At 46.3% G+C, this 27135-nt stretch overlaps 1 protein-coding gene across 6 annotated transcripts in view; it reads left to right on the top strand.

Moving 5' to 3' along the window:
• The window catches only part of LOC119399902 (uncharacterized), a 114970-nt gene that overhangs the window by 75929 nt on the left and 11906 nt on the right, over positions 1 to 27135 (top strand). For 2 of the 6 annotated variants that reach the window (XR_007416943.1, XR_007416946.1), the window contains exons 4-6: positions 2960 to 3049; positions 4916 to 5003; positions 13422 to 13652. The exons of 3 other annotated variants lie outside the window; for them this stretch is intronic. The gene's annotated coding sequence lies outside the window, so the exon portion shown is untranslated. Of the gene's footprint in view, positions 1 to 2959; positions 3050 to 4915; positions 5004 to 5606; positions 5705 to 13421; positions 13653 to 27135 lie in introns of those variants that run through there. One more of the 6 variants, XR_005184980.2, reaches the window with a different exon arrangement.

Here is a 27135-nt window from a genome sequence, read left to right as displayed (position 1 = left end):
TTTGACCCCAGCCGCGGCAGTCGCATTTCGATGGAGGTGGAATGCTGGAGACCCGTGAACTCAGATCTAGGTGTACGTTAAAGAACCCCGGTGGTCGAAATCTCGGGAGACCACTTCACTACGGCGTATCTCATTACCATACTGTCAGTTTGGCTCGTAAACAGCAATTATTTTGAGAAAGCATAGCCTAGCGAGTGAAAAAGGCGAAGTCCTCGCCGTAACATCGAGTTTCCGATCACTAGGAAAACGTCCGTAAGTAAAAAAAAAAGGAAGTAAGCATGAGTGGCATTCAATGAACGATGTAGCTTCAAGTGTGTTAATTATAATATATGTGGTTTTGCGTGTCAAAACCAGGCTCTGATAACGAGGCACGCCGTAATGGAGGGCTGCGGAAGTTTGGACCATCTGGTGTTCTTGAAAGTGCACTGACAACGCACGGTACACGCCTATAGCATTTCGCCTCCGTCGAAATGCGACCACCACGACTGGAATCGAACCCGAGACCTTCGGGTCAGCAGCCGAGCACCATAACCACTATACCACAGCACCTGACTTGTCTTGAAGGTCTACGGCACCGTGGACAAGGAAACCGCTTATTTCTATTTCGTCGTATTAAACGCGATAACCACACCAAGACAGACAACGAAAGGAACATACACAACGCTACCAGCAGGGATCAAGAACCAGGGGAAACGATTCTTTCGTTGTATGTGTCCTGATGCGCTTACCGTTTTCAATACGTCAGATATCTAACTAACGCGGACCCAGACCGTTGTTCAACTTGGTGCTGCAGGCCCAGTAAAAGTTTTCGTGGGCACCTCCGACATCATGGGCACCTCGGGCGAGTTAATGGTGGTGGAAGGAGGCAGTGTGGCCGCCACAGGCCTGATTCGCATCGCCAAGGACGAAAGAAAGCCACCGGACATAGAGACATCGGAAATGCCTGCCCACGAGAGCACCTATGAACTGGAGGAGCGGGACATTTACCAGGAGTTGAGGCTAAGGGGCTACGAGTACGAAGGGTGCTTCAGGGGCATCATCAAGGCAAGCTTGAACCGTGAGTAGTTCGCCTGCACTTGTGTTGCTCAGGAGTCACATGCTGCGTTGCGCAGTCCGGAAAGTGCATGTGAGCTGCAGCTGATGTAACATTGCGTGAATGTAGTTTTGAAATATTTTGGGAAGGTGTGGCTGGGGGGGGGGGGCAGTACAACTGGAGAAATTGGAAACTGTGCATGCGCTGCAGGCTTCATGAATTGTCACTGGTGCAGTGGTACACTGCGATGAGTCGACACGGGTTGCATCCTGTTTTTCGCATAACGTTAGCCTGCAAGTAGAAACATCGGTATTACCAACAGTGAGTCTATTGGACTTCAATTCTGCAGCCGTCGGATCATGTGTTGCATTTCAGATTACATGGGATGTGTAGTAGTTATTCAGTGCTTCCACCCATGAACAAACGGTGTGACATTGTGCTTGTGTACATACCCTTCCTTGTAGACATGGCATTTTTTTTGCAACAACACAAAAACAAAACAAAACAAAAAAAACAAGGAAATGTTTTATGTTTCTCTATAGATGTGAAGTTTCTGCTTTCCTTCACTTAATTCACTGTAAAATGTCCAGTATAGATCCAGCCGCGTTGTCATAACTCGTACAGTCCTTTTTGTGAGGCTGCTCCAAGGCAAGCGATAGATGACCGATATTGCACGCACTAGGGACGTCGACCATGTAGCGGGGTCATGCTTTGGCCCCCAAACTCTCTTTATTTTTCTTTTTATAATAAATGTTTTTCATCATCATCATCGGAGAGTTTTCTGCGAGTGCCGTCGTGCAGCTCGAGCACGCCCGTCAGCCGCCGCTTCCGCCAGCGAGCGAAAGCGGGGCCACCTGTTCGACTGTTTGCGAGCGAGCGTCGAGGAAGCCGACGGTAATGGCGACCACTTTCCAAAGAGTTCCGAAGCTCAGCTAAAGTCGACTAGCTAAAGCACCCGCCAACCCACGCAGGTGCATTTCAAGTGCGCGACATACAATCTAGCTCGTTGCCGGCGACCGCAATGCGTTTTGGACGAGTCGCAGAACAGCGGCGAGGCCTCTGCCCAATATCGCGAGCTCGCAGCCCATCACCACGGCGAATCCTCGGGGAGCGAGCACGTCCGGGCGGCCGACGGCAATGGCGGCCAATATCGAGGCGGTCACAAAGCACAGGCCAGCTGGCGCACAAGCCGGTCCTCGCGGTACATTTCGTGCGCGTGATATACAAAACGATCGCGTCCGTTACCGACAATCGCGATCACTTTCGCGCACGCGATACGTACGGCAGAATAAAGAGTGAACACACACTTGTGAAGGAATCCAGCGCCCATTTCTGCCCAGAGTCGGTCGGATTGAAATCATGGATCCCATAGGCCTACTGTGTTGTCGGCCGCCATTCCCTGCCGGTGGCGACGCAGTGCCCTGACTACGCCGGACGGTGTCGCGACTTGTCGAGACCAGCTCCAGACTTCATGGGTGCAGCGAAAAGTAAAAGCAGCACCACACGCTTATCCAAGCATTCGTTTATATCGAAGGCACCGCGGCGTAGTTCCTAGATAGTCGAACTCTCCGAGCGCGACACAACCGCCAACACGCCACCGCGAAAACAATTGGGAAGACTGACCCAAGAGTGAGGAGGGCAGTTAGTTGTCCTGACAACGGTCTGCACACGGAACGTATCTCTTCACACGGCCTGCATCTCCCGCGCGGTTAATTCCTTTGTAAACTAACTGGTTTTCACACTGCACGCATCCCTCTGCGGTGTCTCCCCACTCGTCTCTTCGTTCATCGCGCTCGCCTATTGGGCTCTGTTACTCCTCTTTCTAGCAATTTTGCCTTAGACTGCACGTAGTCATCTTTTTTACTTTACGTTATGCTTCTCTGTCGCTTAATTGCAGTGCATGCTCCATTTCTTTTCCTTCTGCAGGTTGCCCAGTGCGCCAGAGACGCTATAACGTTTGTGCATGACACCAAGGCTTCTAGCCCTCGGAAAATACTGTGTCCCAGCGCGAAAGATGTAGGTGAACAATTATTCGTAAACCCGCTGTGGGCGCATATTGGCGCTACCGCGCTGCGTGGCTTTTCACTTATTGTCTCCATCACAATTGACCAGGCATGTTCAGCAGATACTTTTCATGGAGTGCTTAGTTTTAAAATTCAGTTATTTGAAACTGATGGGCCATGAAGTAGCTTATTGGTGCCGCTCCATCGGAATGTGTGTGTTGCAAATGGTTATATTGATGCTGCTGGATTGGTTACGTCAAGAGTGTATTATAGTCGAGAAGGAATGCTTGCTTTTAATGTGAACCAGGGATGAAATGCGGGCTTTCTAGTAACACATATTTAGTAGGTTTCCTTTTAGCACGAATAAAAGACAGTACAAAGTAGGCACACACAGATGTGGCCCATAGACGGAGGAATGAGAAAGGTCGGCAGTTATTTCGTACATATACCGGTTGTCGGGCAACCTAAAGAAAATAGCACGCCGACGTAACAAACACGTGTTTTTTTAGCACCTAAAAAACTAATCAGCCCATGTTAAAAAACAGTACCAGAGAAGGGAAGCGATCCGGGCTGCCCACTCATGCACAGCACCCCCTTAACGTGCAGGACCTGTTACGTGGGGCAATCGGGAAGCTGCGTCAATAATAGATTGCTTGACCACAAAAATAAAGTTGGCCAAAGCACAAATAATGACTTCGTCGCACTCCATTGTAATCGGCATCAACGTTACCCTCTCTTTCAGTCCACCAAAATAGTAGGTAGTCGTAAATGTTAACTAACAAGGATTTTAATAGACGTGCGTATCAGCAAGCGGTCATTGGCACTATCGGACAAAGAATAACAATGTATGCACATTTCTTGAAACATCACTGCATCTTTTCGCTTTGTTCACCATGATCGCGTGGCTGTGACTCGCGAGGCGAGTGCGTAAGTGTAGGCTGTTTTCCAAAAAGGAACTATTGTTGGAAGTTAGCGCCGTGTGTGTCCATGTGTGCCTACTTTGTCCTGTCTTTTATTTGCGCTTCAAACAAAGCCACTTTTATGTGAAATTATTGTATTTCAACAATATTACTCGCACTTTCTACAAAAGATTACTTTAACGCTCTCTCTGATTAGATTTTAAATACCTTTTGCAAAGTGTCGCCATCAATAAGAGTACAGTGTTGCTTTAAAACTGCAAATTTCTGAAATAATCCACGTCGACTTGATTTTTATATGTTGCCATTCTAGTCCTATAAATAGTTTTGAACGTGCAACCAATGGCTCGTCGGAGCCATTGCTCGATCACGATTTCTGGCTTTGCTTGTGGAGGAGCAGTGTAGCTGCAGAATCTCAGTACCTGTTGGCTATGACATTGACCTGTATTTCAAGTGCTGTCAACCAACGGAGTGCCTCCAACAATTCTGACATCCCTATTGTGTTTTAATTGATCACATTTATTTGATCATATCAAGACCACGAGTCCTACAGCGCGATTTCATGAGTAAAGCTTGCACTTTAAAGGTAAACGTCTCTCCTGCTGTTGGAAATTGCCTTCGTGATTACTTGTGTTGCTTAATATAGGTTCATTGATAGGAAGTTCTCTATATCTCATACGTGTCATTTTACTTACTAGTATAAAATATTGGCTTAACTTAATGTTAAGTTATTCGCTTAAGTTATTAGCTTAATATTGTCTTACTTTAGTAATACTTTGATGCAACTGCATTAGAGGACTTCGATTGTGCTCGTACATCTGTCTGGAGCAAAAATTACCGTGGTATTGCGTTAAGCGAGGCTGCCTTGCGGAATAGAAGCTCGCAAAATAAGCTATCCTAAATACAACAAACTTGTAAGGGCCACTGACACAGCCTTTCTCTTGCATGACATGACAAAACAGCTGTACGAGTTCGAGAGCTTTCCGAAGGAGAGTTACCGCAAGAACGATGACGAGATAGTCTGGTACGCCATCAAATTGACAGAAAGAGGTAAGTTGTGCTGGGTTCGAAGTGGTTGTGCTACACCGGACTAGATGATGCATGTTCACAAATGAGGATATAACGTACACAACAAGATATCTTTATGCGTTTTCGATTTATTTGTTTGTATATCGTCCAATGGGCGCTGGAGGAGGGAACTTGAAATTTTATGCACAGATATAATGCATATAATGCACTTAGAGAATAGCAAGAAGAAAAACTAACCAAGTTGTACACAAGCAAATGACAAAAGAAGAACCAGTGATGACAAAAGTCTTGAAACAGCGAGTATCGCTGGAGCATCGGTTTAGTACAGAGTTTTAGAATGGAGGGCCGAAGGCACTAGGTTTCCGAGCGGCCTTAGGTAGGTGCTCTCGAGTTCGGAAGAACAGCCCAGTTTTAGAGTTGGGTAAACGCAAGCGGCGCTGGGTGAAAACGTATGCGACGCCACACGTGGAAAAATTAGTTCTAGACTGGAACAGGATTTTCCATCAGTATAATCACATTTTTCCTTCCTTATCAGCGCCTAACTAGACCTGAGGAAGGTAAGGTTACTTCACTGACATGGAAGCTATACAAGTTTGCCCTTGGGGTACCAAGTACAGCCTCTTGTGAGAGACGTGACTACAGTGCCACCTTGAACGACTTCAGCGAGCTCACGGAAGCCCACCTGACGGCTCAGTACCACCGCCTATCGAACACTCTCACTGGTAGGCTTAACTCCCTAATTATTACCCGAGCACCGATGGCCACGGAAAAATTTGATATTTCCCACTATATTCATCAAAGCTTTGATCTCCCTCTTTTCCCTAAGAATGTGTATCCTGTTCAGCACGAGCATGGAAGGCAATAACGAGCCAAATCCCTTCAGTATTCCTGTGGACGGAAACTCGCTTTATTAGTTGTTGACTCCACTGGCAGTGTTGCGACGTGCATTTGAGTCTTCGGAGGGTGGTGGCGCGCGCCGCAACAATTGCTTATTCTTTTGGAACTCACTCAGACTCACTCATTCAATATATTTCTTTTAGAACTCACTCGGACTCGTACTCGCCGGACTCGCTCGTACTCAGATTCGCTATAATTTTTCTCAACTCGCTCGGACCCACAATAACTTTACTTACCCGGACGCACTCCGACTCAGGTCTCGATATGAGTCTGAGTGAGTCTGAGTGAGTCGACTCATGAGTCAGTGCGCCGATAAATGTCCACAACCATTAATCCCTTAAGGACTAACGGCACCGGGTCTAACCTTAGTCCCCAAGCAGCTAACTGTTTCTCCCCACAGATCACGACAGTGGACTAACGTTAACGCCATACCGGGCAGCCGTTAGTACCCGCAGTTGCACCTATTGGACGAGCGGTCGGTTCACTCAAATACTCCATTCGGATGAACTCTTTACTCCCACTTCAAATTATCCGTTAATATCGGGGACTGTTTTCTGTAGTTACTATCGGCAAGGCTTAATACTTTTTTTCGTGTTTTCCGCGGTGAGTAAAAATTTCGCGGAAAAGAGCACGAGTCTTGCGTGTATCACTGCATTCGCAGTCAATGCCACAACGAAAAACAAGGGAGGCAATGAAACGTTTTAGTTTTCTCTATACATATGGAGTTTCTGCTTTCTTTCATTTAATTTACTGTAAAATGTCCAGTATAGGTCCAGCCGCGTTGTCATAACTCGTACAGTCCCTCTTGTGAGGCTGCTCCAACGCAAGCGATAGATGACCGATACTGCACGCACCAGCGCATACAGCGTTCTGCACGTTGTGGACTACGCTCTATCCTGCAAAGCACAAAAATATTGCAAATAGTCACACCTGACATAGAGGGTGAAGACACACGCACCTGGCAAATACCTGCAACGTGAAATAAAAATACGCGTCTAAATTATGGCATGAAATAATTTCACCATGATGTCGTCCATCATCAAAGCCGCTTTAAGAGCCACATAGCGCAACAGTTAAAGTGCGGCAGCCGAATCCATCACGCCGAGGCGCCGCCATCCACCGTGCCGCCAACGAGTCGGAGTTTTCTGCGACCGGCGTCGTGCACCTCGAGCAAGCCCGTTAGCCGCCGCTACCAGTGAATCTTGAGCTGTACAGCGAGCGAAAGGGGGGCCACCTCCACCACTGTTTGCGAGGGAGCGTCGAGGAAGCCGACGGTAATGGCGACCAATTTACACAGAGTTCCGAAGCGCAGCTAAAGTCGACTAGCTAAAGCACCCGCCAACCCATGCCGGCGCACTTCAAGCGCGTGACACACAATCGAGCTCGTTACCGGCGGCCGCAATGCGTTTTGGACGAGTTGCAGAACAGCGGCGAGGCCTCTGCCCAATATCGCGAGGTCACAGCCCATCACCACGGCGAATACTCGCGGAGCGAGCACGTACGGGCGGCCGACGAAATGGCGGCCAATATCGAGGCGGTCACATAGGCCAGCTGGCGCCCAAGCCGGCCGTCGCGGTACATTTCGTGCGCGTGATATACAAAACGATCGCGTCCGTTACCGACAATCGCGATCACATTCGCGAACGCGATACGTACGGCAGAATAAAGAGTTAACACACACTTGTGAAGGAATCCAGCGCCGATTTGTGCCCAGAGTCGGTCGGATTAAAATCATGGATCCGATAGGCCTACTGTGTTCTCGGCCACCATTCCCAGCCGGTGGCGACGCAGTGCCGTGACTACGCCGGAGATATACAGCGCGGTGTCGCGACATGTCGAGACCAGCTCCAGACTTCATGGGTGCAGCGAAGAGTAAAAGCAGCACCACATGCTCATTTCAAGCATTCGTTTATATCGAAGGCACCGCGGCGTAGTTCCTAGATAGTCGAACTCTCCGAGCGCGACACAACCGCCAAGACGCCACCACGAAAACAATTGGGAAGACTGACCCAAGAGTGAGGAGGGCGGTTAGTTGTCCTGACAACGGTCTGCACACGGAACGTATCTCTTCACACGGCCTGCATCTCCCGCGCGGTTGATTCCCTTCCAAACTAACTGGTTTTCACACTGCACGCATGCCTCTGCGGTGTTTCCCCAATCGTCTCTCCGTTCATCGCGCGCGCCTATTGGGCTCTGTTACTCCTCTTTCTAGCAATTTTGCCTTAGAGTGCTCGTAGTCGTCTTTTTTACTTTTCTCTTTTTTTTTCTCTTTTCTCTTTTTTCCCCCGCCGAGGGCACTGCTGAAACACGTCTTAGGCACTCGACCGATATTTTTGGGGGCTTCAGCTCGCAATTATCAGCCACGCCACTGCTTATGCGGATATTTTGCTACAAAGCCGAATTACAAAACTTTTCAGAGCCAAGGCGTAGCGGCGACCAAAATTCGCGACACTGGCACGGGTCGCATTTGCTCCGAGTCGGCGCGCGATGTCGGAAAACAGAAACGTGGCCACCACAATCGGATGTGCCGTAATTCAGGTTGTTGCCGTGCTTTCATGCGATCTTAGCCCGCAGCTATCTTGCTTTTTATTTATTTACTTTTTTTGCGATAGCAATTATATAGACACTCCAGGCAAATTTTTTGCTTTCGCAATGATCTTCTTTATCAAGTCCAAATTGTGATTACACCACCCTGCGCATCGTATACTCTACGTGCGAGTGAAAGTTCGCGAGCGCTGCCAACGAATGGGCAGAGATGAAACGAGCCGACCGTCCTCTTCGCTTCGCGCGATACGCACACGGAGATAGGAGCGTGAGTCCGACAGGAAGTGCGTACTTTGTACCAGCGAGTGTGGTCGCGTGTTCCGCGGTATCTTTAGAGGGGATCAGCAGACGGCTCATAACTTTGTAGGTGTTGTGATTGCAAAACTTCCGTTGAAGCCATAGCAGTGGTGGATCCAGAGGGGGGGGGGTAGCGGCGATCGCCCCCCCCCCCCCCCCAAAGTCAGACCCCGCTCCCTCCCTTCAGTGCCTGTCGTCCACCTCCTTTGTCAGACTGCCTGTTGAGTTTGCCCCATATTTGTCAGGTTGCTTTGCCTACCACTGCCCAAAATGGGTAAAGAGTTGTTGTTCGTGGTTCGATAGAAAGGAAAAAGGCACCTAATTTCTGCAGCCCAATAGGGAGCACGGCACAGTGCCTTATAGGGGTGGGTGTAGGTAGATAAAGGAAAAGTAGAAAGAAATAGGAAAGGAAGTGATAGGAGGTCGACAGGCGCGACGAAGAGAGAAGACGGGAAAGATGGGGGAGCCGGTCAAAAGAGGGCCGAAGCCCCGGTCGGTGAGAGGCGTACGGCATGGCGGACGAGGCAACCACCGTCACGGGGCGTCGACGGCGAGAGGCACGAGCACGTACTGAACGGGCGAACAGGGCATCGCGGGTGACGCGACCGTCTTGCATGAAATCCTCCGAGCGACATGGTGTCTACCCATCTTGATATAAAACAAAGTTCTGTTTCACTCAGGGAATTTTAGCAAAGACACTCAGGGAAAACCTGGAAAACTCGGGGAATTTAGAAATGTCAACTCGGTAGACACCCTAATCATTTCTTCGGAATAGCACGATTTTCACCAGTGTAAAGGAGTGCTATACCTCGCACTTCTTTACACTTAGACCCCTCAAGTGGCGATCCCGAACTGCAAAAGCAGCTTTAATTCATAACTGAAATATGCACATATGAGCAAGCATTGAACCCAGAATATCCGAACCAATGCGAAAATTAACAATCACGAACAGGCCACGTCGTACTTGACTCAATCACCTCTGTTATGACGACGAGCATAGCTTTCTCACAGATCTTTGTACCAAACAAGACAGAAGTCCAGGGGAAGATGGAGGCGTGAGGTGATGAGAAATCGTTGAAAATGGAATGCCTCTGGAGGCAATGATTTGGCAATTCGACAAGTGATCTTTTCTTCGTCAAGACAATGCTGCGTTCCTGACGAAGAAAAAAACATTTGTAGAATTGTTGGCCCCATCAAATGTGTTATCTTTCCCGTATTCATACTTGGTACGTCAACCTAGCGAGATAACCGAGCGCGATCCAATTTGTGATATCGCTGAGCGAGTGGCAAGGGTGAGAGGAGGCAAGCGCTACGAACACAAGTGAACCACTTCCCACGCTTCGCGCGGTTTGAAATGCACAAAATAAGAAATGAAAAAAAATGAATGAACAAATGAAGAGTTCTATACAGTTTAATCAAATTTCTTTGTAAAAACTCGCCAAAGACAATAAATGCAAGCATCCACATCACCATCATTTCGTTCAACGAGATCTTAGGATGCCCGGCAACCGCTACGAGCGCTCATGTTCATTGAAACACGAAACACACCCAAAACGCTGAAGTGCTTTAAAGACCTTGCAGATAAACGCCGCTTGTGGCACCGTCTACTTACGTTTATCTAAAAACGTCACTACTTTTCGTGATAGCGAAAGGAGGAAAAACTGGAATTATAAGGTATTCGTGGAATCGCAGCTCTTCTCCTAAAAACTTGCCTACAATATCGATGCCAGCGTGTGGCTATAGGAAACCACGTGTCTACATGCCTAGAATATCACCACTAGCAGTCCCTCAGGGAAGTATCATTAGGCCCATTATTGTTTTTACTATATATTACTGAGATAACTATATACTGAATTGTAGCAACGATCGAAGTTATATTTTGTATGCGGATAACACGAGCCTCCTATTTAAAAGCAGCGATATAGAGCACCTCACCTTAGTGATCAACTGAAACAATGGAAAAACTTCGTATATGGAGTGCTGAAAACTATTTCTTAATAAATTTAAAAAAAAAAAAACAAAAGCTGTGCTGTTCCATGCGCGTCCAAGCTCGCTTATCTTAGAACCAATGATAAAGTTCGACAACGGTAACACTGAAATAGTGGATACTATAAAAACGCTAGGAATACTTTTCAATAAAAACATGAGCTGGGATCATATACCATATAATTCAATACCATATAATTCCAGTTTTTCCAAAAGTATTTCACGATTGATTCGATCGAACGCCTTCGAGTAGTCTACAAATACACGGATGCACCATTCCTTGTTTTCAATGGACTCAAGAATTAATTTTTTTTGCTTTAGGAGGGCTGTTTCTGTGGACCTTTTAGGTAGGAAGCCATACTGTGAAAAAGTAATCAAGTTAAATTTCATGCAGAATTTCATTAGCCGTTTATAAATTATCTTCTCCAAGCCCTTAGAAAAAATGGGCAGAATTGAAATTGGCCTATAGTTGGCCATGTCATTTCTATCATCACTTTTAAAAAGCATACTGACTTTAGCTACTTGCATCAGTTTTGCAAAGCAACCTGGAGATATTGTAAGCCAATACTGGTGCTTTAATTCAACCGCGTGTTTAACCGGAATTATCTCTGTGCCATCACCTGCTTTGCCGTTTCTAAACGAGTGAAGTATAGCCTCATTGGCTGGTTTGAGATACATGCTCGAAGGGCTCCTGTTTATAGCATCACTTGTCCTACTTGACCTTCGCGGACAGGACACAACATCGCCTGAGAAACTTAATAAATTGTTGAGCAAGTTCGGACCCCTCAATATGATGTCCTTGATGGTTTAGCTTCGTGACTGCTGGCGAGACTGGTGTGCGATTTAGCAAACTGTTGAGCTTATTCCACATCTGCGCACTGTCCTTACATTTCTCTTTACTAAATTGATTAGTGCAGAAAACAGCGCTTTTCATTTTTTAGAAAAGCGTTAAGCTTATTGCGCTAATTTTTTGTAAATATCGAAATCCTATGGTGACCTGGTCTTAAGAAATTTTTGGAACAATCTTGCTTTCTTTTGTATTATGCGTAGACACTCGCGGATGATCTATGGTTTCCGGATTTTGTTACATTTTGGCTATATTTTTTTCTTTAAAATGCTCTAAATATCTAGGTTTGAAAGCACAAATGAAAGCCTCGTAGGCAGCATCCGCCGTTAAAGAATAAAGAATGGTAAACGTCTGTCGAAGTTTCCTTTTCAAGGCATGCGTAGAAGGCGCTTAAAGTTGTAGGTACGATATTTTGTACCGTCTTTACGTCATTCATTCACGCGTGTGTAAGTTGGTCTTCACCCCTGATAAAGAAATAAATTGATAAGTGGTTGCTGATATCGCAATTCAGGACACCGGCTGTCAAGCTTTCTGTATTTATATTTCTAATAAAAGGTCGATCAGTGTGTGTGGGATGTAACGCGTGTTGCCGAATCTTATGATGGCGTGACCAGGGACTCTACTGCTGGAAAAAGTGGCAAGATTTATTGTGGCAATATTTTATGATATGAATATTTAGGCCTCCGCCAGAATTAGTTTCGCTTTTTCAAATTGACATGATTTAAAAGCTCTTCAAGGTATTCAATGAAATTTTGCATTTGTCCCTTCGGTGGCCGATACAGGACAGTGAAAAAAACATTCGAAGGCTAATAACGTCAAACACTCTATGTCCTGGGATATAATGGAAAACTGGGTATCGACTTCACATTCTAACTCACGTTTCACGAGAACTTCTAAACCTCGACTTTGCTTATGTTGCCTATTAAGGAAGAAGCTTTGATAACCACCACGGTTGAAAATTTCAGTATTTGCAGAACACCATGTCTCCGTAACCATTATGACGTCGAAATTGAAAACAAACTCATCTAAGAAAACTGACAGTCCATCCTCCTTGTTTCTGAGGGAACGCAAATTCAAGTGAAAACACGTGAAAGGGTTTTTAGAAAGGCATTGTTAACATATTCTGGGGACAGCCATTGCAAAAACGCTAAAAAGCAAAAGAAATGTGTAGTCGACGTGAACTAGGTAATCCTTTCTAGATCACGCTCACTGCGAATGTGCACAATCGGTGACGTTTCATCTTTCCTGGTCAAAATCTTCCCGCTGCTTAACCATACAAATCGCCAATTTTTCACTCTCTTTTGCGCAAGCGCCATGCCAAGAAGATGCTCTAGCATTGGGCAAAGATGTTCGTTAACAAACTGCGGTGGACCGGGGGAAAAACCCAGTTCATGAGTTAACAGGCGTGACTTTTTTGCTTTCTGCAGGACTGAATCCCGCTTGGTGCGGCTCTTGAACTGCACGATTATGTTTGGGGTACAATCAGCATTCCTTGTTAGATGGCACACTTCAGTGTCTGTTTCTATGATAGGTTCACTCAAAACCACACAGATTTTGTGCTAAGCTTTAGGAAGGCTTTCACCTTTAGTCAAAGGTAGACCTTTTCTCTCGAGATTGCGGTTTCTTGAGTACTGCTCAGACACAGTGACGCGGTTCTCGAGTTGAGAATATCTGCTTTGATAGCGTTGAGCAATCGCTTGCGTGTTAATTGCCTAGAGCTCCTTGCTTCCTTTCGCGACTTGATTTTCATCACGCTTGACCTTTTCGAGTTCGTCATGACAGAAGTCAAGGCTTGCCTTCAGCTATCTGAGTTCTTTTCTGACTTCGCGTTCCAACTTAGATTTGAAATGTGACATTTCCTTCCTAAGGTCCGGCATGCGGACCATCAACAGCGCGGATGAAGTCGAGTTGGACCCGAAACGCAACCATGGCGTCGAGAACGTCTACGACAACCGACTGGATGGTCGAACCATGTTTGCGGCCAGTGGATATTTAGTTTTCGCATGGAAGGAAATGGCAAAGCGCCTCGGGAAGCCAATCAACGAAGTGCCCGTGACCTACGAGGACATCAGTATACACCGGGCTACCAGCAGTCGACACAGAGGTAGGTGACGCGTCTGAAGGCTCTTGTAGTAGAAAGGTCGGACATGGGCTGGAGCTACTGTCGTAGACTCGTAGGACCCTATGCCTACAGGCGCGCGCAGGGTAGCATGTTTAGGTACATCGCAACCAGCCCACAAGTGTTGAAGATTGGGCGAGTTGGTTCGTCGTACTTGAACTTGTATAGCACATTACGGGGAAGAAAAAAACGGCCGAGCAGAAAGGCGAAAGAGGACAGAGCGCTATAGCGCTCTGTCCTCTTTCGCCTTTCTGCTCGGCCGTTTTTTTCTTCCCCGTAATGTGCTATACCAGTTCAAGTGCAAATAGCCCCAATTTCAATACTAGTGCGCAGGATTTTCCATGAGGGGTGGAAGTAACTTGGTTCACCGGCGTTCCCACGCCTGTTTGTCAAGTCCGAGAGAAAAGTAGCTTTGCGTTGGATGCCGGTGAAGCGATAACGCCCTTCTCACAACGGCCTTAAGGGGGGGGGGATTCAACATTAGGTGTGTTCAGCCGCTATTATCGTCGAAAAGCTGCTCAGCCAAAACCCTGCACATAGAACAATGGCCGGAGAGTCCCACAGAGTATACTTATGGGACAGACTTCGCGCCCCCTTAGATAACTAGGTGGTGCGACCACACCTCATGCACACGCCTGTGCCTACAACAGCAGCGCTAGTACGCAAAGCCTAGCCGCCGCGATGGTACAGTTTCAATCGCTTGTCTGTAGAGTGCACGGTCGAGCACCGTCCGCTGGCGCCATCCGCAGTTGCTACTTCGCGTGATCTACAACCTTCTGTTCATGCTTGAATGATAGAATATGGATCTAGCATGGCGGTACGGCTATGTTCGCTATCAGTGACTTCAGTCTCTGCCTATCTATGCAAAAAAAAGGCGACTGAAGCGGTCAGCCCCCTGGCCGCTCTGAACAAGTTTCATTCATACTGTACAGTGGTTACGGTGCTCGACCGCTGACCCGCATGGCGCGGGTTTGACCCCAGCCGCGGCGGTCGCATTTCGATGGAGGTGGAATGCTGGAGACCCGTGAACTTAGATCTAGGTGTACGTTAAAGAACCCCGGTGGTCGAAATCTCGGGAGACCACTTCACTACGGCGTATCTCATTACCATACTGTCAGTTTGGCTCATAAACAACAGCAATTATTTTGAGAATGCATAGCCTAGCGAGTGAAAAAGGCGAAGTCCTCGCCGTAACATCGAGTTTCCGATCACTAGGAAAACGTCCGTAAGTAAAAAAAAAAAGGAAGTAAGCATGAGCGGCATTCAATGAACGATGTAGCTTCAAGTGTGTTAATTATAATATATGTGGTTTTGCGTGTCAAAACCAGGCTCTGATAACGAGGCACGCCGTAGTGGAGGGCTGCGGGAGTTTGGACCATCTGGTGTTCTTGAAAGTGCACTGACAACGCACGGTACACGCCTATAGCATTTCGCCTCCGTCGAAATGCGACCACCACGACTGGAATCGAACCCGAGACCTTCGGGTCAGCAGCCGAGCACCATAACCACTATACCACAGCACCTGACTTGTCTTGAAGGTCTACGGCACCGTGGACAAGGAAACCGCTTATTTATATTTCGTCGTATTAAACGCGATAACCACACCAAGACGCAGACAACGAAAGGAACATACACAACGCTACCAGCAGGGATCAAGAACCAGGGGAAACGATTCTTTCGTTGTATATGTGTCCTGATGCGCTTACCGTTTTCAATACGTCAGATATCTAACTGATGCGGACCCAGACCATAGTTCAACTTGGTGCTGCAGGCCCAGTAAAAGTTTTCGTGGGCACCTCCGACATCATGGGCACCTCGGGCGAGTTTATGGTGGTGGAAGGAGGCAGTGTGGCGGCCACTGGCCTGATTCGCATCGCCAAGGACGAAAGAAAGCCACCGGACATAGAGACATCGGAAATGCCTGCCCACGAGAGCACCTCTGAACTGGAGGAGCGGGACATTTACCAGGAGTTGAGGCGAAGGGGCTACGAGTACGAAGGGTGCTTCAGGGGCATCATCAAGGCAAGCTTGAACCGTGAGTAGTTCGCCTGCACTTGTGTTGCTCAGGTGTCACATGCTGCGTTGCGCAGTCCGGAAAGTGCATGCGAGCTGCAGCTGATGTAACATTGCGTGAATGTAGTTTTGAAATATTTTGGGAAGGTGTGGCTGGGCGGGGGGGGATGGGCAGTAGAACTGGAGAAATTGGAAACGGTGCATGCGCTGCAGGCGTCATGAACTTGTCACTGGTGCAGTGGTACACTGCGATGAGTCGACACGGGTTGCAGCCTTTTTTTTCGCATAACGTTAGCTTGCAAGTAGAAACATCGGTATTACCAACAGTGAGTCTATTGGACTTCAATTCTGCAGCCCTCGGATCATGCGTTGCATTTCAGATTACATGGGATGTGTAGTAGTTATTCAGTGCTTCCACCCATGAACAAACGGTGTGACATTGTGCTTGTGTACATACCCTTCCTTGTAGACATGGCATTTTTTTTGCAACAACACAAAAACAAAACAAAACAAAAAAACAATGAAATGTTTTATGTTTCTCTATAGATGTGAAGTTTCTGCTTTCCTTCACTTAATTCACTGTAAAATGTCCAGTATAGATCCAGCCGCGTTGTCATAACTCGTACAGTCCTTTTTGTGAGGCTGCTCCAAGGCAAGCGATAGATGACCGATATTGCACGCACTAGGGACGCCGACCATGTAGCGGGGTCATGCTTTGGCCCTTAAACTCTCTTTCTTTTTCTTTTTATAATAAATGTTTTAAATGCGAAGCATTTCTTAGCGAACTTCTGCGACTTTGAGCGTATCTATCTATCTATCTATCTATCTATCTATCTATCTATCTATCTATCTATCTATCTATCTATCTATCTATCTATCTATCTATCTATCTATCTATCTATCTATCTATCTATCTATCTGTCTGTCTGTCTGTCTGTCTGTCTGTCTGTCTGTCTGTCTGTCTGTCTGTCTGTCTGTCTGTCTGTCTGTCTGTCTGTCTGTCTGTCTGTCTGTCTGTCTGTCTGTCTGTCTGTCTGTCTGTCTGTCTGTCTGTCTGTCTGTCTGTCTGTCTATCTATCTATCTATCTATCTATCTATCTATCTATCTATCTATCTATCTATCTATCTATCTATCTATCTATCTATCTATCTATCTATCTATCTATCTATCTATCTCTGATATAAAGAGATAGAATGATGAGTAAGGTGGAAAAACACGTGCGAAGAACATCGAAATGATCTAGAACATTCTTTTCCGTCAATAAAGGAGAAAATTTCTCATGTCTCTAAGAAGTTGAAATATGATATAGAGCTTGTAGCATACGCAACGATGCATTGGTGTTGGTTGCGTGGTGAAAAGAGTGATAGGGAGAGTTTGGTGAAGTGACGTGCGAGGAGTGTGGGAGAAGTGTGTGTTGAGGTGTCAAGTGAACAGCTCTGCTATTTAACCAGACGGCATCGCAATTATTTAACGCGCACGCAATACAGCAGAAAAGAAGTTTTTTTTTTTGAAGGAGTAAGAAGATCGCGCAAAGACGCGCAAAGTCAGCGATGAATAAGGATTGGTTGGCGTGCATAAGTTTTCAAAGCCTGCATTCCCGTGCATGCGTTGAAAACCGTATGCACGCCAGCAAATCCTTAATCGTCACCGATTTTGATAAATTGAGACTTCCCTGCCAGTGTTTGACTTGCTTTTCCATACTTTTCTGTGTATTCTAGGGTTCAGGTCTCTATCACGAACGCTCACCTTTCGCGGAACCACTTAATATTCTCTTTGTCTTCTGAGTGTTAAAAGGGCCACACGCCTGACCACATAGAAAGTTTTAGTTGTGCATTGGAGAGAGAGAGAGTCTTCATTAGAAAAACGGAGATTTTTGCCATCGTCTGTATACCACTGCCATGCTACTGTGTAGGGATGAGGAATGGGATGGACGATAGAGAGGAAAAGGAAGAAAATAATAATAAAAAGAATATAAACAAATATGAAATGCGCAAGTTACGCACTTCAGGTTGCTACGTTCGTAACAGAGAGGGTTGCAGAGCAAGCATTTTTCTAATTTGTTCATTACAAGCCGCCCCGCCACGGTGGTCTAGTGGTTATGGCACTCGACTGCTGACCCGAAGGTCGCGGGATCGAATCCCGGCCGCGGCGGCTGCATTTTCGATGGAGGCGAAAATGTTTGAGGCCCGTGTACTTAGATTTAGGTGCACGTTAAACCCCAAGTAGTTCACTGTACCCAGGTGGCCGAAATTTCCGGAGACCTACACTACGGCGTCTCTCATAATCATATCGTGGTTTTGGGACGTTAAACCCCAGATATTATTATTATTATTATTACTTTAACGCTCTCTCTGATTAGATTTTCAATACCTTTTGCAAATTGTCGCCGTCAATAAGAGTACAGTGTTGTTTGAAAACCGTAAATTTCTGGAATAATCCACGTCGACTTGATTTTTATATGGTCCCATTCTAGTCCTATAGTTTTGAATGTGCAACCAATGGCTTGTCGGAGCTATTGCTCGATCACGATATCTGGCTTTTCTTGTGGAGCAGCAGTGTAGCTGTAGAATCTCAGTACCTGTTGGCTATGATATTGACCTGTATTTCAAGTGCTGTCAACCAACGGAGTGCTTCAAACAATTCTCACATCCCTGTTGTGTTTTAATTGATCACATTTAATTGATCATATCAAGACCATGTGTCCTACAGCACGATTTCATGATTAAAGCTTGAACTGTAAAGGTAAACGTGTCTCTCCTGCTGTTAGAAATTGCCTTCGTGATTACTTGTATTGCTTAATGTAGGTTGATTAATAGGAAGTTCTCTATATCTCACACGTGTCATTTTGCTTACTAGCATAAAATATTGGCTTAACTTAATGTTAAGTTATTCGCTTAAGTTATTAGCTTAATATTGTCTTACTTTAGTAATACTTTGATGCAACTGCATTAGAGAACTTCGATTGTGCTCGTACATCTGTCTGGAGCAAAAATTACCCTGGTATTGCTTTAAGCGAGGCTGCCTTGCGAAAGAGAAGCTCGTAAAATAAGCTATCCTAAATACAACAAACTTGCAAGCGCCACTGACACAGCCTTTTTCTTGCATGACATGACCAAACAGCTGCACGAGTTCGACAGTTTTCCGAAGGACAGTTTTCGAAAAAATGATGACCAAATCTTGTGGTTCACCATGAAAATGGCAAAAAGAGGTAAGTTCTGCTGTGTTTGAAGTGGGTGTGCAACACCGGACTAGATGATGCATGTTCACAAGTAAGGACATAACGTACACAAGACATCTTTATTCGTTTTCGATTTATTTGTTTGTATATTATCGAATGGGCACTGGAGGAGGGAACTTGAAATTTTATGCACAGATATAATGCACCTACAGAATAGCAAGAAGAGAAGAGAAACCAACCAAGTTGTACACAAGCGAATGAGAAAAGAAGAACCAGTGATGACAAAAGTCTTCAACAGCGAGTATCGCTGGAGCATCGGTTTAGGACAGTTTTAGAATGGAGGACCCAAGGCACTAGGTCTCCGAGCGGCCTTAGGTAGGCTGCTCTCGAGTTTGGAAGAACAGCCCAGTTATAGAGTTAGGTAAACGCAAGCGGCACTTATTGAAACATATGGGACGCCACACGTGCGAAAATTAGTTCTAGACTGGAACAGGTTTTTCCCATTATAATCACATTTTTCCTGCCTTATCAGCACCTAACTAGGCACTGACATGCAAGCTATACAAGTTTGCCATTGGGGTACCAAGTACAGCCTCTTGCGATAGACTTGACTACAGTGCCACCTTGAATGACTTCAGTGAGCTCGCGGAAGCCCACCTGACGGCTCAGTACCAGCGCTTATCGAACACCCTCATTGGTAGACTTATCTTAAGCTCCCTAAATATTACCCGAGCACAGATGGCCAAGGAAAATTTTGATATTTCCCACTATATTTATGAAAACAGCCATCTCCCTCTTCTCCCTAAAAATGTGTATCCTGTTCACCACGCGCATGGAAGGCAATGACGAGCCATATCCCTTCAGAAATGTTCTTTATTTGCAAAGACGTCTCTAATAACGCAGAGTATCCGTGTGGACGGAAACTCGCTTTATTAGTTGACTCCAGTGGCAGTATTGCGACGTCAGCATGCGTTTGTGTCTCGTCTTCGGAGGGTGGTGGCACTCGCCGCAACAATTGCTCATTCGTTTAAAGACCACTATAAACAATTTCCGAGCTGGTAAGGTTTGCAAGTTGCTGGACAGCCCTAGTGATTCTGGCCCATCATGCGCCATCAAAACTCGTTTCATTACTCTGGATCATATGTCGTCAAAAGAATGTGGAATTTATTCAGACTCACTCCTTCAATATTCTTTGCCCTAAGAACTCACTCGGACTCAGATTCGCCAAAACGTTCCTCAACCTGACTCGCTCGTACACACTCATTATAATTTTTCTCAACGGAACTCACTCGAACCCACAAAAATTTTACTCACCCGGACTCCCTCAGACTCAGACTCGGCGTCTCGATACGAGTCGGAGTGAGTTGAGTGAGTCGACTCATGAGTGAGTGTGCCGATCAATGGCCACAAGCTTTAATCCCTTAAGGACTAACCGCACCGGGTCTAACCGTTAGTCTCCATGCAGCTAACTGTTTCTCCCTACAGATTACGTCAATGGACTAACGTTGAGTCCGCAAATTTACACCTTACCGGGCAGCTGTTAGTACCCGCAGTTGCAGCTATTGGATGGACGGTGGGTTGACTCAAATACTCCATTCGGATGATCTGTTTAATCCCAGTTCAAATGATCCGTTAATCCCCAGTGATTATTTTCTGCAGTTACTATCCGCAAGGCTTAATATTTTTTTGCGTGCTTTCCGTGGTGAGCAAAAAAATCGCGCGGAAAAGAACGAGCGAAAAAAATATTTAGTCATGCGTGTATCACGGCATTCGCAGTCAATGCAACAACGAAAAACGACATGAAACGTTTTATTTATCTCTATAGATATGAAGTTTCGGCTTTGTTTCATTTAATTCATTGTAAAATGTCCAGTACAGGTCCAGCCGCGTCGTCATAAATCGTATAGTTCTTTTTGTGAGGCTGCTCCAACGCAAGCGATACATGACTGGTATTGCACGCACCAGTGCAAACAGCTTTCTGCACGTTGTGGCTGCGGCAGCTGCAGCCATCACGCCGAGGCGCCGCCAACCACCGTGCCGCCAACGAGTCGGCGAGTTTTCTGCGAGCGCCGTCGTGCAGCTCGAGCAAGCCCGTCAGCCGCCGCTACCGAGCCAATCTCGAGCAGTACAGCCAAAACCTCCTTGAGTACAGCGAGCGAACGCGGGGCCGCCGTCACGAACGGCGCCGGGCTGTTTGCGAGCGAGCGACGGGGAAGCCGGCGGTAATGGCGACGAATTTCCACAGAGTTCCGAAGCGCAGCTAAAGTCGACTAGCTAAAGCACCCGCCAACCCATGCCGGTGCATTTCAAGCGCGTGACATACAATCGAGCTCATTTCCGGCGGCCGCAATGCGTTTTGGACGAGTCGCAGAACAGGCGGCGAGGCCTCTGCCCAATATCGCGAGCTCACAGCCCATAACAACGGCGAATCCTCGGGGAGCGAGCACGTCCGGTTGGCCGACGACAATGGTGGCCCATATCGAGGCGGTCACAGAGCACAGCCCAGCTGGCGTCCAAGGCGGCCCTCGCTGTACATTTCGCGCGCGTGATATACAACACGATCGCGTCCGTTACCGGCAATCGCGATCATTTTCGCGCACGTGATACGTACGGCAGAATAAAGAGTGAACACACACTTGTGAAGGAATCCAGCGCTGATTTGTGCCCAGAGTCGGTCGGGTTGAAATCGTGGATCCGATAGGCCTACTGTGTTCTCGGCCACCATTCCCAGCCGGTGGCGACGCAGTGCCGTGACTACGCCGGAGACATACAGCGTGGTGTCGCGACATGTCGAGACCAGCTCCGGACTTCATGGGTGCAGCGAAACGCAAAAGCAGCACCACACGCTCATCCAAGCATTCGTTTATATCGAAGGCACCGCGGCGTAGTTCCTAGATAGTCGAACTCTCCGAGCGCGACACAACCGCCAAGACGCCACCACGAAAACAATTGGGAAGACTGACCCAAGAGTGAGGAGGGCGGTTAGTTGTCCTGACAACGGTCTGCACACGGAACGTATCTCTTCACACGGCCTGCATCTCCCGCGCGGTTGATTCCCTTGCAAACTAACAGGTTTTCACACTGCACGCATCCCTCTGCGGTGTCTCCTCAATGGTCTATCCGTTCATTGCGCGCGCCTGTTGGGCTGCGTTACTCCTCTTTCTCGCAATTTTGCCTTAGAGAGCTCGTAGTTGTCTTTTTTACTTAAGGTTCTGCTTCTCTGTTGCTTAATTGCACTGCATGCTGCATTTATTTCTTTCTGCAGGTATGCCATTCCGCGATGCTGGCAGCCAAATTTGTCAATGACACCCTGACAGAACGCCGCGGGAGGATCATCTCCCAAGGAGCCCGCGAAGTAGGTGAACAATTATTTGTAAACCCGCTGTGTGGGCGCATATTGGCGCTACCGCGCTGCGTGGCTTTTCACTTAGTGTCTCCGTCTCAATTGACCAGGCAGGTTCAGCAGATACTTTTCATGGAGTGCTTAGTTTTAAAATTTAGTTATGTGAAACTGATGGGCCATGAAGTAGCTTATTGGTGCCGCTCCGTCGGAATGTGTGTGTTGCAAATGGCTATATTTATGCTGCGGGATTGGTTATGTCAAGAGTGTATTATAGTCGAGAAGGAATGCTTGCTTTTAATGTGAACGAGGGATGAAATGCGGGCTTGCTAGTAACACATTTTTTAGTAGGTTTCCTTTTAGCACGAATAAAAGACAGTACAAAGTAGGCACACACAGATGTGGCCCATAGACCGAGAAATGAGAACGGTCGGCAGTTATTTCGTACATATACCGGTTGTCGGGCAACCTAAACAAAATTGCACGCCGAGGTAGCACATACGCGTTTTTTTCAGCGCCTGAAAGACAGCCCATGTTGAAAAAGAGTACCAGAGGAGGAAAGCGATCCGGGCTGCCCAGTCATGCACAGCATCCCCTTAACGTGCAAGACCTGTTGCGTCGGGCAGTCAAGATGCTGCATCAATAATAGATTGCGTGACCACAAAAATAAAGTTGGCAAAAGCACACATAATGGATTCCTCGCACTCCATTGTAATCGGCATGAACGTTACCCTCTCTTTCGGTCCAGTTAACAAGGCTTTTAATAGACGTGCGTATCAGCAAGCGGTCATTGGCACTATCGGACAAAGAATAACATTGTATGCGCATTCCTTGCAACATCACTTCATCTTTTCGCTTTGTTCACCATGATCGCGTGGCTGTGACACGCGAGGCGAGTGCAGTGTACGCTGCTTTTTAAAAAGAAACTATTGTTGGAAGTTACCGCCGTGTGTGTCCATGTGCCTACTTTGTCCTGTCTATCATATGCGCTTCAAACAAAGCCAATTTAAAGAGAAATTATTGTTGTATTTCAGCAATATTACTCGCACTTTCTAGAAAGGAAAGATTACTTCAACGCTCTCACTGATTAGATTTTCAATACCTTTTGCAAATTGTCGCCGTCAATAAGAGTACAGTGTTGTTTGAAAACCGTAAATTTCTGAAATAATCCACTACGACTTGATTTTTATATGGTCCCATTCTAGTCCTATAAATAGTTCTGAACGTGCAACCAATGGCTTGTCGGAGCCGTTGCTCGATCACGATATCTGGCTTTTCTTGTGGAGCAGCAGTGTAGCTGTAGAATCTCAGTACCTGTTGGCTATGATATTGACCTGTATTTCAAGTGCTGTCAACCAACGGAGTGCCTCCAACAATTCTCACATCCCTGTTGTGTTTTAATTGATCACATTTAATTGGTCATATCAAGACCATGAGTCCTACAGCACGATTTCATGAGTCAAGCTTGCACTGTAAAGGTAAACGTGTCTCTCCTGCTGTTCGAAATTGCCTTCGTGATTACTTCTCGTATTGCTTAATGTAGGTTGATTAATAGGAAGTTCTCTATATCTCATACGTGTCATTTTGCTTACTAGTATAAAATATTGGCTTAACTTAATGTTAAGTTATTCGCTTAAATTATGAGCTTAATATTGTCTTACTTTAGTAATACTTTGATGCAACTGCAAGGAATGTTGAAATCTTCGATTGTGCTCGTACATCTGTCTGGAGCAAAATGACCCGTGGTAGTTGCTTTAAGCGAGGCTGCCTTGTGGAACAGAAGCTCGTAAAATAAACTAGTCCTAAATACAACAAACTTGAAAGCGCCACTGAGACAGGCTTTTTCTTGCATGACATGACAAAACAGCTCTACGAGTTCGAGAGCTTTCCGAAGGAGAGTTACCGCAAGAACGATGACGAGATCGTCTGGTACGCCATAAAATTGACGGAAAGAGGTAAGTTGTGCTGGGTTCGAAGTGGGTGTAGCTACACCAGGACTAGATGACGCATGTTCACAAATGAGGATATAACGTATAGAACGAGATATCTTTATTCGTTTTCGATTTATTTGTTTGCATATCGTCCAATGGGCACTGGAGGAGGGAACTTGAAATTTTATGCACAGATATAATGCACCTAGAGGATAGCAAGAAGAGAAACCAACCAAGTTGTACACAAGCGAATGACAAAAGAAGCAGTGATGACAAAAGCCTTCAACAGCGAGTATCGCTGCAGCATCGATGTAGTACAGAGTTTTAGAATGGAGGACCCAAGGCACTAAATCTCCGAGCGGCCTTAGGTAGGCTGCTCTCGAGTTTGGAAGAACAGCCCAGTTTTAGAGTTGGGTAAGCGCAAGCGGCGATGGGTGAAAACGTATGCGGCGCCACGCGTGGAAAAAATAGTTCTAGACTGGAACAGGATTTTTCCATCAGTATAATCACATTTGTCTTTCCTTATCAGGCGCTTAACTAGACCTGAGGAAGGTAAGGTTACTTCACTGACATGCAAGCTATACAATTTGCCCTTGGGGTACCAAGTAGAGCCCTGGTGAGAGACTTTACTACAGAGCCACCTTGAATGACTTCAGTGAGCTCGCGGAAGCCCACCTGACGGCTCAGTACCACCGCCTATTGAACACCCTCACTAGTAGGCTTATCTTAATCTCTCTATAAATATTACCCGAGCACCGATGGCCACGGAAAAAAAATTAAGGTATTCCCTAGTATTTCCATGAAAGCTTTGATCTCACTCTTCTCCCTAAAAATGTGTATCCTGTTCACCACGAGCGTGGAAAGCAACAACGAGCTAAATTCCTTCACAGATGTTCTTTATTTGCAAAGATGTAAAAACGCGGAGTATCCGCGTGGACAGAAACTCGCTTTATAGGCACTGCAGGCGCTCAGTCATCGCCGCTACCTTATATATTGTGAATTCCTTATTTAATGAAAGCAAGCGCGGCACCCTGTCACGACCGGTGCCGTAGGCGGGGTGACAATTTTTTTTTTTTGGGTGGATGCGTTCCCTTAACCAAATGTACAAGCCATTCAGGACAATAAAATGAGAATGATAAGAGTACTGCTTGTGTGACAGCTCATTTCTTTTGTTCGGGGATCTGAAATATATATTTGATAGGATAATCTTGGCACAAGTGAGTCAATATTAAGATCGTTGTGGGTTAGTTATTCGCCTTCCTTAGTTCAGAAATTAGAAAGGTGTTGGAGAGACCCTTCTTTTTTACGCGTTCAGATTTTAGTGACAACTCCGCAAGATTCTTTATCATTTGGCGGTAGAAAATGTCATCGCAGTTGGTTTTTAACGTCTTGCTGAACAGTGCACAAAATGAGTAGGTACGTGCTAGGTGTGCATATATGTGCGTATTTTATTTACCACAAATTCAAAGTGTCTGTGAGCTGTTTTAGACAAATTACTAACTGGGTGGGAAAATTTCTGTGATTCTTGTCGTTTTTTTACTAAACTGCAGGACCGAATGTCGTTTTATTGAGTAACGACATAAACTTGCGAACTAAAGCATTAATAAACGACGTGGAGACCTACTCGGCCACAGACGAGAAGATGCTCGGATACTTTGGCCCAGAGACACCAAAGCACTGTCATCCAGCAAAGTAAGGATACACTTATTCTACCAATTCCACGCCAAATAGCGTGAACAAACTTAGCTGCGTCATCGTGGATGATCTTTCGACATTTAATATTGTTTAGAGACAAACCTGAAACCCTTAGACGTTTTAAGCCTCCCGCGGTGCATCACTAATATGACGCTTAGAAATAGCACTTGCGTTGTATGCGAATCTGCACTACTAGTTTCAAGGTATGTCATGCACAAATAAGGGCTACAGACATAGCACGAGGATTGCCCAATATATTTTCAAAAAAGTGAAATTGGCGCACCTAAACACGAACACAAAGAGGAGCCAGACAAGGACAGGCGGTAGACTAACAGTCTGTTGTCTGACAGTGGCCAGTCGCGCCTGTCCTTGTAGTCTCTGTGTTACGGCGTTATTTGCGCTAATTGCGCTTTGATAAAAATGCAAGACCAACTAGCCCAACAGCCTGTTCTACTGAAGTAGATCGCCGAGTACTTCAAAGGAAAAGTTCGACCCATAGTAAGAGACCAATAGCCTCTTTTATTTGTGCAACACAACAAGAATACAGAAAGAAATATTTATGAGAAGTTAAAACAAAAGCTTTGATACTACAGGTGAAGTCACACTCACGGCCATAAATGACCATAATGAGAGCAACTGCACCTTTGAGTCCTCGGGAACGAACGCGTATTCCGCAGAGAGAGACCAAGTGAATAAGATGGCCGACGTGTCCGAAAAGCGGAGGGCGGGGATCCACTGTTCAGTCTTCAGGAAAGGAAACTCCAGAAGGACGAACGGCGGTACTATCCCTCGTCACGTGACCGTTGCTCCTCTGCAGGGCGCCACTGTGAAATGTGCCGCAACGCGCGTGCACAAACACTTGCGTTAAGGATGGCAGCTCCTAGTAAGAAATACACACAGGAGCTGTATAAAGCAACTCGTCAAATCCATGTCAAAGCCGTCAAACACTGAAACACCCGATCTACCGTGTGAACGCAGCTTTGTGGTACATTTGAACGTGGAATGCGTGGAGACTCGGCGGTACACGCAGTGTATAGGTGGCTGTAGGATAGCAAGGGACATGGTTTTGATAAATACATATAGCAGTAAAAAACTCCAGCAGGCTGTCGGCCTTAGGGAATACGCAATTTGGGCCTGACTGTGACTGTCGGCTGTGACAGTGTCTATGCGACTGTCTGAATGCAGGAGGTTAGGCCAGGCCCAGTATTTTAGCAGTTGTGCAATACAGTGTTAATTTAGCACCAGTGACAACCCAGTGTCATCAGTTTGTGTATTTGTGTGGCAATGCAAGGGTTGCATGAGTAA

The sequence above is a fragment of the Rhipicephalus sanguineus genome, chromosome 7 (assembly GCF_013339695.2).
Source record: "Rhipicephalus sanguineus isolate Rsan-2018 chromosome 7, BIME_Rsan_1.4, whole genome shotgun sequence".
In the NCBI taxonomy this organism is placed as follows: Eukaryota; Metazoa; Arthropoda; class Arachnida; order Ixodida; family Ixodidae; genus Rhipicephalus; species Rhipicephalus sanguineus.
The sequence above is the reverse complement of the archived record's forward strand: the minus strand, read 5'-3'. Positions and strand labels throughout refer to the sequence as shown.